Genomic DNA, 20,446 nt, shown 5'->3' with positions numbered 1-20,446 from the left:
CGGCTGATGGAATATGAATAACTTTATTTGTGCCATGGCAACTGTACCTTGGCGACACTGAAATTCAGCTGGCACGGTTGTACACGGGAGTCTTTAAAGATATCGATACACGGCTTTGGAAACCAGGAGCGGAATGGGCCAGTTAGGGCCACTCAGAGAGTGTTGCACTGATAAGGCTGTTATCAAGACTGACAGTCACAGTGGAGAGGAATGGCAGCAAAAGCTGGTCCATTGGGGCAAATGGGGCACCGACCTCAGCCAGCCACCACCTGCCTGCCTCCTGTCTTACAACCAATCAGGCGTGGCGCTGCCTTCCATTGCCTCCATCTCTACCTACTGCTGGTCTCCTCTCCTTCTACCCTACGAGATCCCATGGAGCAGCAACCACCATTGAGGAATGCTGCCCACCAGGAGGTAAACTAGCAGAGAGTCACTAGTTGCCCTGTGGTGCCCTGCCGGGTTCCAACTAGCCCTCCATGTTATTTAATATCTATCTGAAGCCGCTGGCAGATGTCATCAAGAGACTGGGAGTTAAGTGTCGTCAATAGGCAGATGACACCCAGCCATCTCCCTCTCTCTGTTCGATCTGAATTAGTAGAAGCAGTTGCATGCCCTCTCTATCAGTATTGAACTTTATTTCGGCCGCAGACCAGCATAAGATAAAATATACGGTTAAACTGAACACATAAGACTTAAAACAGGTAAGGGATAAAAACTAGTAATTAAAAGTGATTATATCATACACACTTAAAAAGATAGAAACAAGGACAAACGGTTAAAAGCGACTATAACGGAGGGAGTGTGAAGGAGTGTTTTGGGCCTAAAATACACTCCAAGTGCCCCTATTTTCCAGGGACAGTCCCAGAATTACAGAAGCTGTTCCAGTTTCTGATTTGATCCCAGAATGTCCCGGTTTTCCCTTTTTCTTCCCCTCCACGTCTCAGAGAACAATTAAAAGTGGTGTCTGTGTGTAGATGCAAAAATGGGAGTCCTGTTTATCCTGAAAATAAAATACCCGCACCAAATGAAGAAAACGGTGTTGCTGGCATCTGAAGCCCTTCCTACAATTTTGAAAGAACACGTCACCAGTCCACTTTAAATTCTTTAACAGCAATGCAAAGAGGTGCTTAGAGGAGGTGATAGGCTGGATGTGGGCCAATGAACTGCAGTGGAACCCTGAGCAGACAAAAGTATTTTGTGTCCCAAGTCCTCAACTCTGGGAGGTGGGGAGACAGCATGTTTTGGGGGTTGCTCTTCTTCGGAAGGAGCAGGTCTGCAGAGTGGGAGATGCTTGTGGATTCAAGCCTTTTCACTGGAGGCTCAGGTGGCCTAGACAGCTAGGAGTGCCTTTTCCCAGCCCCAGCTCATTCGCCAGCTACAACCCCTTTTGGACCGAGATGATTTGGCCACCGTACCTTATGCTCTAGTGGCTTCCAGACTGAATTATTGCAATGAGCTTTGAGTGGGGCTGGCCATGAAGACGACTCAGAAACTGCAATGGGTCTGAAAAGGAGTGGCCAGATTACTATTGGCCGGCGTTCTCTTTAGTACTCACACAACCCGTCTTTTAAAACAGCTGCATCGGTTATCAGTTCGTTTCCAGCCCCGTTTCAAAGTACTCATGCTAGTGTTTGAAGCCTTCAATGACTTAGGCACCCCCAAGCCTGAAAGACCACCTGGATAGCTCAGTTGGTTAGAGCATAGTGCTGATAATGCCAAGGTTGCAGGTTCAAATCCCCGTATGAGACAATTGCATATTCCTGCATTGCAGGAGTTTGGACTAGATGGTTCTGTGGTTCCCTAAAAGACCGTCTTGGGTGCTAAGATAATTGGAGGGGGGCCTCTTGGTGGTTTCACCACCCTCCAAAGCTCAGAGTGGGGGGCAGCTCAGAGTGGGGCTCAGAAAAGGCAGCTTCACCATACAGTTCTGGGTGAATGTTGAATACACACCTCTTTGTTTGGGCCTTTAATACCAGACCCTTCAAGAGCCCCTATTTTACAGGGATGTCCCTAATTTAGCGAAGCAGTCCCAGTTTCTGATTTGATCCAGGAATGTCCCACTTTTCCTTAGGATGTCTCTTATTTTCATTGAAGAAATGTTGGAGGGTATGAAGTTATCCAACCCCCAAACCATCTGAAGGCAATCCTGTATAGGGAAGTTTTTTTAATGTTTAATGTTTTATTGTGGTTTTTTTATATGTTGGAAGCCACCCAGAGTGGCTGGGGCAATCCAGTAAGATGTGTGAAATTATCATTATGGAAGGGGAAGTCCCTATTTTCATAGGAGAAATGTTGAAGGGTATGCAATACCCGAGATGTAAGTGTTTTTAGGACCCACATTATTTCTATGGTTGTTAGTTGTTTTAAACTGCTTTAATTGCTTTCTCTTTTTTTAAGTGTTGTAACCTATCCCAGGAACTTATGGGGAAGAGTGGGAAATAAAATAAAATAAAATATTATATTATGCACTACTGTTTTTAAACTTCTGATGGTCCTGGGATAGCTCAGTCGGTAGAGCAGGAGACTCTTAATCTCAGGGTTGTGGGTTTGAGCCCCATGTTGGGTAAAAGATTCCTGCATTGCAGGGGGTTGGACTAGATGACCCTCGGGTCCCTTCCAACGTCTATGATCTATTCTATGATTTTATTCATATTTATTTCCTTAGTCTCCTGCTGCTGCTACCACTGGCAGGGGGTTGCTTCCCTGCTCCTTGCCCTCCATGGCAGCAGCAGCAGGAGGAAAAGAATGCAAAGTTACACAAATGCCTGGAGTTTATGCAGGTTGCAGAATTCAGTGTTTCTGTTTGTGCTGTGGAATTTTGAAAGGAGAGGGGTTTGCAGGGCATGCATACAGTCCTGTGTGTGTGTGTGTGTGTATATATATATATATATATATATATATATATATATATGCTGGAATTGGGCGTGCTCAGGCATCCCCCATCTCTCGGCTGCAAAGCAAGATGTGTAACCGTGTGTGCTGGTTGTGCAAATGGCCGTATGGGTGTGTGTGCGAGAAACAGCCCCCGCCAGCTCTCATTTCTGCCCTGCCGTCTGCCAGCCTCTTCCCACCCACCCGCCAGCACCGTCGTATTTTATGTGGCGCGACATCCTTCGGAGAACGCTCGCTCTCCGACCCCACCTGTTCCCGAGCTGCACGAAAGCCCATTAATGAAGTTGGGCTGGCCCAGGAAGGCAGCCAAATCCTCGTGTCCTCATCAAAAGAGACATCTGTCCTTATGAAGAAGTAAGAGATTCCCCCAAGGGGAAAGAGGAAAGGGAGGAAATGGGGGAGGGGAGAGAGAGAGAGAGAGAGAAGGGAGGAATTCTGCCTTTGATACCCTTGCAAAAAAAAATATTTTATTTTTGTAAAAAAAAATCATGCATTCCATAGCAGCGCAAGAGAACCCCCTGTCCTTGCAAACGCAGACAATGGACAGAGTTCCAGGCCTTGATGCCCTTCAAACCTTGCGCCGCCTTCCACACTGCATATTGGGAAGAAATTGTTGAAAAGAGCTCCCGACTTTCTTTTATTCATGTGTTGTTTTATTGCTGGCAAAAGCTGTCAGAGGGCGACTTCTGCCAAAAAGCATCCCCGAGCATCTTGGCCTAACATACAAACGGCATGCTAATGTGGAAATTTTTAAAGAGCCTCTTTTGGTTTTTAAATCGGAATTTTAAATGAACGGCAAGGCGCAGAAGGGACCCAGTCAAACGCTAACAATAATATCGCATCTTTTTCCCTGTTCTCTCTCTCTCTCTTCCTCCCCCCCCCCAACCCCCGGCTCATCCGACAGCTCCTTTTTCCTCCAGCAGGCAAGGAACGTGGCAAGAATTTACCACACTTTGGCCTCCTTAGGGTGGCTGCTTCTCTGTTCTGTGAGAAAGGGGTGAAGACAGAGTTGGCATGTTTGGAGGAAATGATGGTTGAGGGGTGTGGGGGTGATTCTCCAGGGCTTGATCAAAACTAGCCTGCCTCCACAGCCAAATTTGTTTTCAGTGCCAAACACCACATGCTATACAGCTGCAGTGATCCAAAGAGAGAGCTTCTGAACATGGGCAGAGTGCCTCTCACCTATCCTTGAGCCACTGCAACCAACAGCACATAGTTTCAATTTCAAGTACCAGCTTACCTACCTCCTAAATGCCAGCTTTGAAAGAGGGGCATGCAAAATACGTTGTTGCAATGCCACAGCTCCACTGAAGACAAAGATCCAAATGAAAGTTGCTCTACACATTCAAAGCATCACTCTCGAGTCTGAGCATCACTTTCTGACCCCTGTATCTGTTTTACAGAACTGCGGAAGAGAACACATGCAAAATATGTTGCAATGTGATATCTAGAAGTCAGGGCTGGCCCTACCATTTGGCAGAAAAGAGGCAGTTGCCTCTGGCAGCAGAAACTGATGGGCAGGAAGCAGTGGCCAAGTGTTGGAGGGCAGAACTGTGGCTGCACTGCTCCACAGCCTGTCCTGCACACACTCAGCTAATCTGCTGCCTTCAGATGCATTTAAGGATTTGGAAAATTCAGTTGCCCATCCAGAGAGCTCCTTTATTCATTGTGGGTGTGCAAGTGCCATCTTGTCCTTCATCTCAGGCAACAAATTCTGTGAACCACCCTGAGACATTTGGTTATAGGGCAGTATATAAATTCAATAACAAACAAACAACAACAACAACAACATGTCTTGGGCCTACCCAGTCTGAAGTGAGATTTCCTGACCTCCATGCTTTAGAAGTCCATTTTGTAACCTATTGATGAATGAAACGTTCTGCCTGAGATAAGAATAAAGCAGCTCTTTTCTAATATTTGTTCAGAATAAATAGGACCAAAAGCAATGAGGGAAGTCTTCTATCACATCAGTCCCATATCATCAGCTAAACCAGTGTTTCCCAAACTTGGGTCTCCAGCTGTTTTTGGACTACAATTCCCATCAGCCCTGACCACAGGTCTTGCTAGCTAGGGATGATGGGAGCTGTAGTCCAAAAACAGCTGGAGACCCAAGTTTGGGAAACACTGTCCTAAAACATGGTTTAGGCCAGCACTAGGAAACATCAAGTCTTCCAGATTTTTGGACTACAAATCCCATCTTCCCTGACCATTGGCCAAGCTGACTAGTGCTGATGAGAGTTGTAATCCAAAACATCTGGAGAGCACCATGTCGGCTACCCCTAAGGGTGGGAAACCTGTCGCCTTCCAAATGTTGTACGCCCATCAGCCCCAACCAACATGGCTGATGGTCAAAGGTGCAATACCTATTGACCTCCACCCCTGGTTTAGGTGACTGGGAACAAACTTCATTGAGCCCTTGAGCTCCTGTGTGTTCAGGAGGAACAGAACGGAAGCATTCTGCTTTAGGGGAAAAACACCGTTCAGCAGTGTGTATGTGTACTCAAGGTACTTTTCACAAAAACTAAGAAACAAACCAGATTTAGTTTTAAACAAACAGGACCTAAAGTTGGCCTGATAGTCTTGCTAGTTAACAAACCTTGGTGGAACCCCGTGGGCTAGTGGCAGAAAGAATAAGGCACCTGGACCCTGTTCTAACCTACTGGAGCCTGAGAGAAGCTTGCATTGCTGCCATGGTATCCCATTGCCTGCTGTTCGGTCTTTTACACTGCTCAGGTACCCAGTTCAACCAGGTGAAATTTACAAAAGAAACAAGAGGAAAGAAGTTGATCATAAGGTTGATGATAAGGTGTACTTTGACTCTCATTCATCAGGCTTAATGGTCATCATGGCGAAGGAACCCACAGCACTCCTGGAGTTGAGTTGTGATTCTCATCTTCCCTGACCATTGGCTGTGGTGAACTGGAATCCAACCGAAGGACCATCCAGTTCTCCATTGCTGACACAGGAGGTCTATCAGGCTCTCTGGATGGAACTTTTGTAGCCGTGGTAATTGCATTTGCCGATGAAAACCACTTCTGGGTGTGGCTGCCGTGTCCAGCGTTGGTTTCTGCACAAGTTGGCCTCATTGCGCGGCAAGCCGCACTTTTCTGACCCACCACCTGCCTGACCCACAGGGGAAGCAGGCTGCAGACCCTTACCTGTACAGCCAAGGCAGGTCTGGTGGCCCTTGGGACATTGTTGTTTAACTCCCAACCCCCACCAGCCCCAACCAGCATGACCAATGGTTTTGTGTGTGTGTGTGTGTGTGTGTGTGTGTGTGTGTGTGTGTGTGATAGGAGTTGAAGCCCAAGAATGCCAGGAGAGCTGCCAGTTGCCCACCCAATGCTGGAATAAACCCATCACACCTCGGTCCGTCTGTCCGTCTGTCTCTCTCTCTTTCACACACACATAAGACAAAACAAGCAGAGATTTGGAACCAGCCTGCACAAATCCTGTTCCCAGTTGCTCTCAAGTAGCTGATGGAAAGGTGATCTTGTCTAGTCTGTGGGCTGACTCAGCCTAGCCAGTCTGTGCCAACAGATTGCATTTTCCTTTCTTTTCTCTGCACCTCCCCCCCCTGCCATTTTTTTTTTGCAAACCACATGGTGTTCCGTTTTTTTAAAAAAAAAAATGGCACCCAAATCAAATCCTCCTCTCGCCCCCTCCCTGCAGTCTTGGCCATTGCCGTGCCAGCAATTTATTAAGGACGAATGTACCAGTTGTTGCTAAGCAACAGGTCTCGGCACAGGACAATCAGCGGAGGCAGAGTGCTGGCGACCCCGGTGGGAAATGCGTTTGGAAAAGTTGCCCAGAACCGAGTTTCAGCCTCGAAGCTGGGCAAGGAGGTCTTTCCGGGCCTTTCCACGTAATTATGTAAAGCGTGCCCCAAATTCGTTTTTTCCCTGTTGCCGGAGTGCAGCGGGCCCATAAGGCACATTTGGAAGATAGCAGCGGCATCACACCTGCATGTAATGAATCTGGGAGGAAACAGCCCTTCCTGCTCGACTGTGCGCTAGGTGTGTTGGCCGCGTGGCAGCTTGCCTGCCTAGCAAATGGGTTTGGGGCATCTGCAAACCACCCAGTGCTCGACACTGTTAGCGTGCGGGATGGGTAGGGGCAATGGATGTGATAGGCCGGGGAATTGCCGACAGCAGGAGATGCTGCAGAGAGGTCCACCTAAGGTTTTTAGGCAGGAGATTATTAATTATTTCGTTTGCCAACTATATTTATCGAATGCCTTTCCTTTCAAAAAACGAAACGAAACCGCCCAACACAATTTGCAAGGTTATACCGTATCAGTTTAAAGCCAAAGACTGTGAACAAGCAGTTAAAGAAATAATAGTAATAGTAACAACAACAACAATTCATATCCCTTTTCAGCTGATACAGTCAAAACATGTCCCTGCCATATTGGTCTTTGCAGATATTATTATTATTATTATTACTACTACTACTACTACAGTGGTACCTCAGGTTAAGTACTTAATTCGTTCCGGAGGTCCGTACTTAACCTGAAACTATTCTTAACCTGAAGCACCACTTTAGCTAATGGGGCCTCCTGCTGCTGCCGCGCCGCCGGAGCACAATTTCTGAAGCAAAGTTCATCCTGAAGCAAAGTTCTTAACCTGAAGCACTATTTCTGGGTTAGCAGAGTCTGTAGCCTGAAGCGTATGTAACCAGAAGCGTATGTAATCCGAGGTACCACTGTATTATCATTATTGGAAATGTCTAGGGGAAAGACATGTTTTGACCTCAACAGCCAAAAAGGGATAATAATAATAATAATAATAATAATAATAATAATAATAATAATAATTAATAATAATGGGCTGATGAGGTCAAAACATGTCTCCCCGGTATCGGTCTTTGCAGCCACAGCAGGCACTGTAACTCTCCAACAGTTTGACTTCACTCCTCCATTGTCTCCCAAGACAGACAGGTGTCAGCATTTTATATCCCCACCTTTTTCCTAGACAGGGACTCAAGGTGGCTTATGGATAAAATAGCTAAGATAATTACTCCCCCTCAAAATTCTAACCTAAACAGGTGCTGGCAAATCTTGCCATGGCAGATTCTCTCACAGTGTAGCTTTTGCGTTGTGTTTTGGCACAGCGGATTTAAGCACCATGCAGCCTCAAAAAAAGGCCACAGAAAACTGACCCATGGGCACACCCACTCCTGAGCCACACCTGCTCCTCAATCCTTCTTCGCACCCTCTTCAAGTGTTTTTTTCCCCTGGCTGGGATGTGTACTTGAACCCCAATAAATGAATGGAGGAAATGAGAAAAGAATGAGGGGTGTGTGTGCATGCAAAAACCAGTTGGTTGTAATTATTATTACAGTATACCTGAAGGAGCGTCTCTACCCCCATCATTCAGCCCGGAGGTCCAGCTCCGAAGGTCTTCTGGTGGTTCCCTCACTGTGAGAAGTGAGGTTACAGGGAACCAGGAAAGGGCCTTCTCAGTAGTGGCGCCCACCCTATGGAATGCCCTCCCATCAGATGTCAAGGAAATAAGTAACTACAGTGGTACCTCAGGTTACATACGCTTCAAGTTACATACGCTTCATGTTACAGACTCCGCTAACCCAGAAATAGTACCTCGGGTTAAGAACTTTGCTTCAGGATGAGAACAGAAATTGCGCAATGGCGGCGCGGCAGCAGCAGGAGGCCCCATTAGCTAAAGTGGTGCTTCAGGTTAAGAACAGACCTCCGGAATGAATTAAGTACTTAACCCGAGGTACCACTGTATACAACCTTTAAAAGACATCTGAAGGCAGCCCTGTATAGTAAAGTTTTTAATGACTGATGTTTTAATGTATTTTAAATCTTTTGTTGTAAGCCGCCCAGAGTGGCTGGGGAAACCCAGACAGATGGGCGGGTTATAATGAATTATTATTATTATTATTATTATTATTATTATTATTAATAATAATAATAATAATATGCCACCCTTTATCCCAGGGCAGTGTATGACATTAAGAGCACAGTTTACGGGGCATCAATAATAAAAACATAATAAACATAATAAAAAGCATAACAACAAGCAGCATAATAATAAAATAAGATCTCCCCCTTCCAAGCTTTAGCAGGTCCTAGATTATTTAAAGGCCAAAAGCCTGGGGTAAAAAGAAATGCTTTTGCCTGGCACCTAAAGACATATGATGATGGCGCCATTTCACAAAGGTAAAATTCACACCTGCTGCCCTGCCCACTTTTGCCTCTGGCCCCACCCACCACTGGCAAGTGTCCCTTGGAAAGTTGCCCAGAAGGAAACAGGGACCTGGGCTGAAAAAATGTTCTCCCGCACCTTTGCATTAGGTAGAATGAGGCAGCTCTCTGAGGCAGCTGATTGGGGAGGGGGGCAAGAAAGGGCAATTATTTGAGCCAGTGTGGTGTAGTGGTTAAGAGTGATAGACTCGTAATCTGGGGAACCGGGTTCGCTTCCCCGCTCCTCCACATGCAGCTGCTGGGTGACTTTGGGCTAGTCACACTTCTCTGAAGTCTCTCAGCCCCACTCACCTCACAGAGTGTTTGTTGTGGGGGAGGAAGGGAAAGGAGAATGTTAGCCGCTTTGAGACTCCTTAGGGTAGTGATAAAGCGGGATATCAAATCCAAACTCTTCTTCTTCTTCTTTGGTATTTTGTTCTATTGTTGTATTTTTACTCCCAAGAGGAGCTGCTTGTGGGATTTTCTGCTTTGGGTGCCAGAAGAAATTGACCAGCCTTGGCTACGATAGATGTGGGGAATGGGGTTGGAAGGGGGCACGTTTATCTCTCTCGTCTTGCCCTAGACAGTAAAATAATGATCTTGGGCCAGCCCTTCATACGCTGTGTCATACATGTGTTGGAAAACATGCATCTTCCACACGTTATGTTTTTATGTGTACATGTAAAATGGTTTATGTTAACTCATTAAAAACACAGCGTCTGAAGAAACCCTTAGGGCTAATGATCTAAATGAGGATAGGAAAGAAGTCGATAAGCGCTGGCACGCTCGCATAAAAGACGTTTTAAGAGGGACAAAATATATGGGCATCTTCGAGAGACAGCGAGAGACATCAAAGCTGAGTAAATTAGGGGACCTGATTTTTTAGAAAGGAGAATTTAGATACGTTGGGCATTTTTAGAAAACTGGCAGGACAGTGAAAATCAACGAAAGACAGAAACCTCGGGACAGAAAATCTGCACATGACAATGACATTTAAGATTCTCAGAATCTATTTTATTTACTTACAATTTGAGTGGATAAGTGAAGGTCAACGGATATGTGATGGTGGCCTGCAGATCTGTGCATGCAAATGTGGATCTGCCCCAACCAGGGAGGCAGGATCCATTTTTTTAAACTGCAAAATGTTATTATAGAGTCCTGAGGCAGATCTGGCTTTAGACCCTAGAAACTCAGGTCATCTCTCAACTAGACGAATGCCATCTTAGTTTTCCATTGCTGTCTCTTCAGGGTTTCAGACGGGGATCTCCCCTTGCCCTGAACCTGGGACCTTCTGTATGAAAAGTGGCTGCGCCTTGCGAAAATCCAATCTTACCTGTGGGAATGCTGCTCAGTTAAGGAAAACCTCTCCACAGATTTCCTATGTGTCTGATGGGATCGGATTCAGTGGGTAAGACCGGGTTTTTGCAAGGCGCAGCCAAGGAATGACAAGAAAACTCTTGGTTCTGAGGGAATTAATCGCTAAACAATACGGTCAAAATTTGGGTCAAGTAAAAGCGTGGATGAGCCCGTAGACCGGTGTTTCTCAACCTGTGGGTCCTCAGATGTTGTTGGACTACAACTCCCATCATCCCTGAACTCTGGCCTTGCTAGCTAGGGATGATGGGAGTTGTAGGCCAAAAACATCTGGAGACCCAAGGTTGAGAAAGGCTGCCTTAGACAATTCAGAGAGGAGAGGGCAATAGACAGCTAGTAGCCATGATTGCTATGGCATGCTTCCACTTTACAAGAAGCAGTAATGCGTCTGAATGCCAGTTGCTGGAAAACACAGGAAGGGAGACGGCTCTTGTGCACAGGGCCTCCTTGCAGGTTTTCCCACCGGCATCTGATCAGGCACTGTAAGAACAAGATGCTGGACAAGATGGACCATTGATCCATCCGGTTCTTCTTAAGTTCTCATGCCCCCCTTTCCTCTGTGCCAGATTTTAGACTGTACACTCCTAGGGGCAGGGAACTTCTCTCTTGTGCTCTGAACAGTGGCACTGATGATGACACAGTGATCTTATTATCAGACACGGGTCTTCTAGCCATCGTGTTCAGTTTGGCCCCAGAGAAGCACAAAGAAATGTTAGAGAGGCGTCAGCGGCCTGGGACCTTGTTGGACATTTCTACCACAGACGCTGCATGCGCACGGTTCAAACCAAAACCCATGCAAAATAGCTCCAACGCGCCCTCAGACTCCTCTCTCTGTGTGTGTTTGCGAATTCCTCCCTTCCCCCTTCTTTTGCAACCAGAATGAGAAAACGCAGGAGGGGTGGAGGTGGGGGCAGGAGAGAGGCAGTGTGCACTGATGGGGAAGCAGGAGTTGCTGTAAAGGAGGCTGAGGGAACATCTGGTTCAATTTGGAGTGACTCTTGGTTCAGAGCCAAGAGGAACCATCATCAGATGCTTTAGGAAGCGAGGGGGAGAGGAAAGATGAAGGCGCACCCCAGGGGATGGATAGAGCAGGCAGGAAGAGACTGCAGCGGGGGAACCTGGAGGGCGGGAGATCAAGGCCGAGGCGATCCGTTTAGAACTGACTCGTCGACGGAGATGCCAAACGGGCATCAACGGGCAAGGCATGGTGCATCTGTGCCTCAGCCTCCAATTATGCGCCATGTTAAAAAAAAAATTAAAAGAAGAAGAAGCAAGAGATGGAAGCCAAGGGCAGGGCTGGCTACCCCAGGACAGCAAACGGCAAAGTTCATCTGCGTTAGGTAGGGGTATGCACTCGGCAGGTCTGCCAAGCAGCCCCAGTTTTACTGGCTTGGTCAGACCAAGCAGCCCCAGTTTTACTGGCTTGGTCAGAATTTCATCCTCTGGGCCAGCTGCCAGAACAGTAGGAATTAAGGCGCGGGTGAGGGTGAGGTCGTTGTGCTTGGACCGATCGTTGCGATGCCTCCGACATGGTACACGCTCCTTTGAAAACAAAATGCCTTACCTTTCGAAGGGGAACCTCTGAAGAAAACAAAGACACTTTGTGTTTATAGCAATCCTTTTAAGAAAACGGGCTTGCCCTCAAAAGGGAAGCTTCCTTCCTTAGGGGGGGAACACACACACACACACACACACACACACACACACACACAAACACACACTGCCTCCTGTTAAAGGCATTGCGCAAATGCTCAGAGGCTGGATTTTTTAACACAGTAGGTGGAAACACTATGGGGCTGGGGCCTATGGAAACAAGAGGGCTGCTAAATGTTCTTCCCTTGTCCCTTTGCCCAAATGGCTATCTTGCTGCTCCCCCAGGCCAGCCCCTTTGAGTTTTTTTGCATAGCGATGTCTTCACTAATTCAGCTTTTGGCCTGGGTCCATTCTGAGTCACATCTTCATTGTACACGCCTTCTTTTTGTAACGGCATGCAAAGGGGGCGTATGCAGGATTCCTGGGTGGTCTTCCCAAGCAAGCACTGACCCAAACTGGACCTGCTTAGGTTTAAGGTTGCTGCATCACGAGGCTTCAAACCACACCTTGGGGCCCTAACTTGGGAGGGAGGTGCAGTGAATAACTTGCATCCTTATAGGGTTACAAAAACCAACATTTTGGGTGGTCAATGACAGGTAGCACCGTCCAGAACACAGGACGTAAGAAGCATTCTGACGGATCAGTCTAGCGTCCTGTTTTCACCAGTGGCCTGACAGATAGTTCTAGGAAGGCCACATTGCAGGACATACAGACAGCATCTTTCCTCTCCTGTACCTTGTAAGCAAACTGGAACAGAATAAAGACCAGACACGCTCTGACCTTTGTGGAAGCACATCAGGATGAATGCTCAATAAAACAGGTCACTGGGAAGAGCCCGTTGCTTAGGCTACGATCCTATGCATGCATGCTTTGGAATAAGCCCCAATGAACATGGTGAGACTCGGGGATTTTTTTCAGCCAGATCGCAGTTCCGGCACCTCTCAGGTGGCCGCCATTGCCATTCTAAGAGAATGAGGGAGAGGTGTTGGCGGTGATTTTCAACACCTCTTTTTCTAGAAAAAGAAGACTGGTGAGACTTACTTATGAGTAAACATGCATGGGAACGCACTGTCCAATGCATTAAATAATGCTGAGCATGTTTAGAATACTTGAATTTTGCTTTGGCTATTTCAGGCATAGGGAAACTCGGCCCTTCAGATGTTTTTTGGGACTACAATTCCCATCATCCCTGACCACTGGTCCTGTTAGCTAGGGATCATGGGAGTTGTAGTCCCAAAAACATCAGGCGGGCCGAGTTTTCCTACGCCTGGGCTATTTCAACTGACTGATTTGCCCTTCAGCAGCTGGTATACAGAGGTAGACTCGCTCCAACGATGGAGGCTCCACTCAGCTATCGTGGCTGATTGCCGTTGACAGAGCTACCCTCCATGCCCTTTGAAAGAGCCACCAAAGCTGGGGGCCTTCCTCCACCAGCTCTTGTGGATGTGAGTTCCACCGGTTAATGCCGTTTCATGCGAAACCGCCCTTTCCCCTTTGTCTGTCCTGAACCTACGGCCGGTCACTTTAACCGAGCGACTCCATAATACGATGAAAGGGGGAAACCGGTGCGATACTCTGCTCCATTTCGCTTTCCCAGCTTGTTTGACACACCCAGCTGGGTGGGAAGGGAGAGAGAGAAAAAACAACAACTGCCCAAAGTCCACTGGTCGGAGGAAAGGCGGGCAGAATTAAGATATAGAATGTTAACGTATGTCAGGAATAAATGAGTGCCACAAAGGAGTATAATCTGTTTTTCTAATATGACCACAAGCAGAGTGTTAGTGGAATTAGGCCGACAGCTGCTACGCTATTTCCCCCCCCCCACTCTTTCTCTCTCAACTCCCCCCACCGCCACCCCTCCTCCCAAGTGCTCCACGCGCCAGTAATGGGTGTGTGTGTGTGTGTAGGATATAGAGGAGAGAGGGAAAAAACCCAGCACCCACCAACAGCCATCCCTATTTCTCTGCCTCCATTCTGCGGTTTCTCCGCAGGCACTGCTGCCGAGTTGGCAGTCCTTTGGCGTCACACCTTACTGCTTTTCAAGATTGCTCCGTAGAGAGCTGGGGAAAATGGCAATTTTGTGTTGACGCCGCTTGGCAGCAGGGGGAAGGAGTGAAGAAAAAGTTGGAACCCGTGCCAAGGATTCCCTAGGGAGAGATAGGAAAGATAGAGAGAGACAGGCATAGGGGAAGTTCACCCGCACACACACCCGCACACACACACACACACACACATGCCTCACATACATGAGATACAGTTGACTACTTATGCTTGCTCCCGCCTCATAGGGAGCAAGCTGAAATTGACCAACTTCATTCTAAGCATACAGTGTATGTTGCAAAGGGAAAGATGGTGGGAGGAGAAGGTGGAGGGGAGAAAGCCTGTTCCTTTCTGTGTGTTTGTGTATGTTGCTTAATTTTTTTTTTTTTTTTGGATAGCAGTAGAATGCAGTATGCAAATGAGATTGTTATTACCGCAATGTTCATCAAGCTGAGCTGAGAAGACATTAATAGCCTGATGAATATGCATGTGAATTTGTTAATTAAGTTAATTATTCTGCTGAAAATGCATTCGTCTTCCAAGGACATTCTCCCAATGATTTCTACATGCTCCAGTCATTAGTCATGCTATATTTTATCAGCGAAATGAGTTTGCTTAAGTTGTAAAAAAAAAAAAAATTACCCCAAAATATATTTTTTTACAGGAAATACAAAATAAAAGAAGGAATAATAAAAAAAAAGAGGAGCAAGGAAACAGATAAGGTATGAAAGAGAAAATAGACAACTAAAACATTTTAGGTGACGGATACAAAACAAAAGTTTGAAGGACTCTGTAGTTTGGAAACAACAATGTGAGAAGCTTGTTTTTTTGTTGGGGGGGGGGCCATCCAAGCACACTCAATTTGCCTTTCCGTCTGTCCATCTCTCTTCTTTAACTTCTGTCTTTTGTTTGATGAAAAAAAAACTTTTTTTTTTATTCTGGTGCCAAATTTCCAACACATTAATTAATTGTTGTAGCCAATTAACTGTAGTTGTGCAAATGAGTTTAGCACTAATTACCATGCAGTGCTTGTAATCACATAAAAACTTGCTGAGAGAAAGAAGAAAGGGGTGGGGGGAAAGAAGAGAGGAAGAAAGGGGAAAAAAGGGAGGGTGGAGAAAAAGGAAAGAAAAACTGATAATGCCACAGCGTCAATAACTTCAAGCAACGATGCATGTCAGCACCTTGCAACACCTGAGTTATGGCAGCCAGGGTCCAGATCCAACAGGAGCAAGAGAACTAAGAGCCTCAGGGGCAGGAGAGGGGAGAGATTGAGCAATTGGCTTGAGAGGTCACAGGGTGGAGTCTACTACAGCTGTTGCATCAGCCCGTTCCATGCATGCAAGGCCTTGCCAAGAAAAATAATAATGGCCATACGCATTGCTTCGCTTCAAAATAACCAGATTTTCAAAGACTGGTTCCGATTCAAAAGGCCATGGAAATTTCCAACACATTGCACCTTCTTTGCTGTTGCAGAATACAGATACAGTGATACCTTGGTTCCCGAATGGCTTATTGTTGAACAAATCGGCTCCCGAGCGCTGCAAACCCAGAAGTAGGTGTTCCGGTTTGTGGACGTTTTTTGGAAGCCGAACAGCCAGCGCAGCTTTCGATTGAGTGCAGGAAGCTCCTGCAGCCAATCGGAAGCCGCGCCTTGGTTGTCGAACGTTTTCGGAAGTCGAACGCACATCCGGAACGGATTGTGTTCAACAACCAAGGTATCACTGTACTATCTTTGTGGATACAGTATGTGTTGCATTAGAAAACTTGCAGGAACAGATTTAGAAACGAGATAAAATTACTCACTGCCTGCCTGCCTCAGTCTAGCCATTACAAGCCAGCCCAAACAAGAGAAATCTATCAGTGCTCTCAGAAAGTACAGTACTTGAGACTATCTGAGCCGATGTAGCATAAAGCGTGTGCAGTCAGCAAGAGGGGAGGCGAAAGGCCACATTTCTGCAAAAGGCCCTAGAAGTCTCAGGATGAGAGCTAAGAGTGGGGTCAGGGTGGGACCATCAGAATGACCAAACCCAACCAAGACTCACTGCAGGGATCAATACACTATATATTTATTTAAGAGTCACTCTCTATATATTTATTTAAGAGTCACTTTAGAGCTTACATATCTCTTTGAGTTTTCCAAACAATGCCCCAGGCTGATACCTATTCTGAGATTGAGCACTCATAGCAAGCACGAACAAATTACACATCTGAACCATCATCAAAAGGAGAGCAGGACCTAAAAGAATACAGAAACTGGCCATCGCGTTATTAAACAACGCACTCCTACCATTGGCACCAATGGCATACTAGGAATTGAACCAAATTCTAAGATGCGATGTGAACCCTAGATGGGCGTCAGAGGAAGGTGGCTGTTATTTCATGGTCAATTGCAGGCACCATCAAACACATTTTGAACCCAGCCAAAATTCCTTATGTGTGCCAAGGAGGGGGGGGGGAGGAAAAGGACATATATTCCCCCATGAGGGATCTCAGTCTGCCCCCAACACAACTAGGACTAGAGTGCATGATCTCTAGGCGAAAGTCTTAGGCTTGAGTCCCAGCACCTATTTCCAATGAGAAATCCCACACTGGATTGTGGCATGCTATGCTTGAGCCATTTCAAATACTTTAACCCATTTTTTACACGCACAAAACACACACACACACATTTGAGTTTGGACCAGACAGGGAACTTCCAGGATGAGACACCTTGTTTGCTTGAGCTATAATTATGTGGATTGTGTAAATCAAGGGTAGGAAACATGAGACCTTCCATATATTACTGGACTCCGGCTCCCATCATCTCTTAGCACCGGCCATACTGGTGTCATACTGGTGTCATCGGTCTCCCTGGCAGGAACAGCTTGTGCAAGCATGCCATTTGTGCAATTGGAGTGAATGGAAGGGTTACTAGGCCTAAGTATAAGGCAGAAGGAAACCTGTGGTTTGGCTGCATCTAATATCAAAGGGCATCCCTTCTGTTTGACAGGAAGTGCTGAAACAAAGGAACAGCCATTGCATTCTGTTGCCCTGCTGTGTACTCACCTTTCTACGGATGGCGCAGTCTTCAAAGAAGAGGGATTCTAGGAGACTTCTAGCATGTTTGTAAGAACCTATTAAAAAGGAAGATGTAGAAGGGTATACATGGGTCCATGGCAAACATAAAGGCAGTGTCACTTCTCATACAACATCATCAGCTTGAACCCTTCAAAACCCAATAAGCTTTGAGCACAGCAAACCGCCGGGTTGGTTTAAGGATTTTAGTGGGCTATACAGCACAGGGGCATTCCTCTGCAAAGTGAGTTTGCGCACCATCAGTCCCCCAGAGAAATCACAAAATACTCTCTGGATCATTCCATTTCATGTGTGGGGAGCCAATAGTCGCCCACATGTTTGCTATATCAATTTATAAATATCAGTTTATAAATTTAGACCACAGCACCACAGCGGGTGGTGCTGTGGTCTAAAGTAAACCACAGAGCCTCTTGGGCTTGCCAACCAGAAGGTCGGCGGTTTGAATCCCTGACAGATTAAAATTTTACAGTCACATATTCAACACACAACATAGAAACAAGATTTCAAAGCATCTCCAGGACTTGCTCCTCCCCTTTGTGGGTCCTATTGTTAATCATTTCCTCCTGCATCTTTTATAATAATCCACATCTTTTACCTCTCCACTGTGTCCAAAAACCACCATTAAACTACAAGTATTTTTCCAATCCTACTAACGATTTTAACTGTTTACCATGGTTTTTAAGATAAATTATAAAAATTTCCCATTCCTTATTAAAATTTTGGTCTTTCTGATTTCTGATTCTTCTGGTCATTTTTCGGCATAATCCATCAATTTGACCTGCCATTCTTCTCTGGTAGGAACTTTATCTTATTTCCATCTCTGGGCAACGGCCAGAGGTTCTTTACCATTACTTTTTATAAATAGAATTATTTATAATTCTATAATTTATAGAGCAACTGTCACACATGATAAAAACTAAATACAAATTTTAAAATCAGAGAGCAGCTTGCTATTATAGAAAGATGTAAACTTAATTGTCTACATAAGCCTGAAATAATAATAATAATAATAATAATAATAATAATAATAATAATAATAATAATAATAAAGTTTCTAGTAGGCATTGAAAAGGTGGAACAAAAGGCGCTGAAGTGTTGCTGGCTTCCAGGTCCCACCAGGTCCCATTCTTCTCTGTGGAGAAGAATGTGTGGGATCTAAAACCAGGAAAACTCCTTTGTCTCCTCCCTCCTCCCTGTCCAGCTGCGCATGGGCTTCCAGGACCCCTGAGAGCTACCGTCCTTTGGAGTCTGCACTGGGGGCACCAAAGGAACAGCCACAAGGTGCATCGGTGAGACTATTGCATCCAGAAAACACCTTTAAGGACTATCCTTAGATGACGGCTTCTTTGAAATGTCAAAGCACAATGGCATTCTATTTATACCACACCTTCCTCTAATTAAGCTCTCAAGGTAGGTGGCATTTTGTAATCAGGACTGGGGGATAAGGGGCAACCTATGATCAAAGCGCTTCTTTCAGTACCGTGGAAACATCAAAACAATGACGGCGAGTGCGTTCCACTTACTACAACCATAATTCCTGAACATAACAGGTGCTGGTTTTAAGTTTACATGGAAACTTCCAAACCTCCCCCTGCCCCCAGTTCCAGGCTTGTGAGAGGTTGCTATGGATTCATAGTGAACTTGCAAAGCTGCCTTATGCAGAATCAGACCATTCATCCAGCTGGGAATGTTCTTATTTAACTTGGTCTTCCGATGGTTCTTCAAGGTTTGGGGCAGAGGTCTCTTGTCTCTCTAGATCCTTTAACTGACAATGCTGCAGAATGAACCTGGAACTTAGAATTCCTGCTCCATGAGTGCAGCCATGAGATTGTTGTCTATTCCATGACGGTATATATTTTGACTCTACAGAGTGAGAATTGACAGAGACAGGATGTTTGTGTTACTGTGTTCCATTAAGTGGGACTATTGTCCTTTGTTCTTTTTCTCTTTGCTGCCTGATGCTAGAGAGAGAGGGAGCCATGTTGCAGGGCTCCATGTATGTTTATATGTAAATAAAGTAGATTAGCCAAAATGCTGAGTTGCTGAGGTCTGTCACGCAAACTGCGCAGACTCTGCGGATCCCTAAGTGTGCCGGTGTTGGTTGGCATCGGTCGCTGTGATGTTTGGGCAGAAGAAAGCATATGAAGCTCCTGAACGATCGAACAGGAGGGAGAGAACATGCCAGTTGGGCATGTGTCTCTGCCAGGGTCCTACTCGAGTGTAGGATGAGCTCCTGACAGGCAGTGGGCAGACCGTTTGGGCAGCACAGAGCCTGCACACATCCAAACCACCACGTCTCTCCCAGGAGAGTGAGTGCCGCCCGGCATTTTGTCACTGCCCCCAGTGGTGACACCCAGGGCAGCCCACACCCCCTTCCTCTGCCCCTGCCTCTACCCCACCCACCCCGTTCCACATAATTATCCCCATATTGCAGATGGAACAACCAGGGCTGAGAAACTGCAGTTTGTCTAAGGCTGAGACAGGAATTCTGAACACTCAGTTCTGAATTGCCCAAGTTCATAATAACCTAAGCAAAGCCCTGCTGGGTGAAGCTACTGGCCTGTCTAGTCCAGCATCTTGTTCTCTCAGCGGCCAACTAGATGCCTGTAGGAAACCCACAAGCAGGATTCAAGTGCAAGAGCCCTCTCTCCTCCTGTGGTTTCCAGCACAGTGGTACCTCAGGTTAAGTACTTAATTCGTTCCGGAGGTCCGTACTTAACCTGAAACTGTTCTTAACCTGAAGTACCACTTTAGCTAATGGGGCCTCCCGCTGCCGCAGCGCCGCCGGAGCACAATTTCTGTTCTCATCCTGAAGCAAAGTTCTTAACCTGAGGTAATATGTCTGGGTTAGCGGAGTTTGTAACCTGAAGCGTATGTAACCCAAGGTACCACTGTATACCACTGCCTCCAACTGGAGCCATCAGTTCTCCATGAATTTGTCTAGTTCTCTTTCGATAGACGAGAAGGCACTTTGTGCATGTTCTGGGGCAGGCGCACAGGCCTGCATGGCCACTTGAGTCTTGGAAGCAAAACAAACCCCAGATCCTGTTAGGGAGCCCTGGCACCAATCACACCCTGGTTGGTTGCCTCTCTGCCATCTGAGCGGGAAGGAGTTAAAACAAATGGTGTGGGCATACCATAAATTTCTCCCTCTCTCTTTTTTGCAGAATGCAGAGGGAACTGAGTTAGAGAAGTGTGCGGCGGGGTGGGCGGGTGGGGGGGGGGAGAGAGGCTGGGAAAACGCCAGTAGCTTGTCTCTAG

The 20,446-nt window shown here is 46.3% G+C and overlaps 1 long non-coding RNA gene across 2 annotated transcripts in view; it reads right to left on the bottom strand.

Annotated features, from left to right (window-relative positions):
- Window positions 1-20,446, bottom strand: part of LOC309355608 — a 70,490-nt gene that overhangs the window by 28,774 nt on the left and 21,270 nt on the right. The window contains exon 3 of one of the 2 annotated variants that reach the window (XR_014162557.1): window positions 17,156-17,223. This is a non-coding gene — a long non-coding RNA (uncharacterized lncRNA). Of the gene's footprint in view, window positions 1-16,953; window positions 17,224-20,446 lie in introns of those variants that run through there. The other variant, XR_014162558.1, reaches the window with a different exon arrangement.

This window comes from Podarcis melisellensis, assembly GCF_964234715.1.
Source record: "Podarcis melisellensis genome assembly, chromosome: 13".
Lineage (NCBI taxonomy): Eukaryota > Metazoa > Chordata > Lepidosauria > Squamata > Lacertidae > Podarcis > Podarcis melisellensis.
The sequence above is the reverse complement of the archived record's forward strand: the minus strand, read 5'-3'. Positions and strand labels throughout refer to the sequence as shown.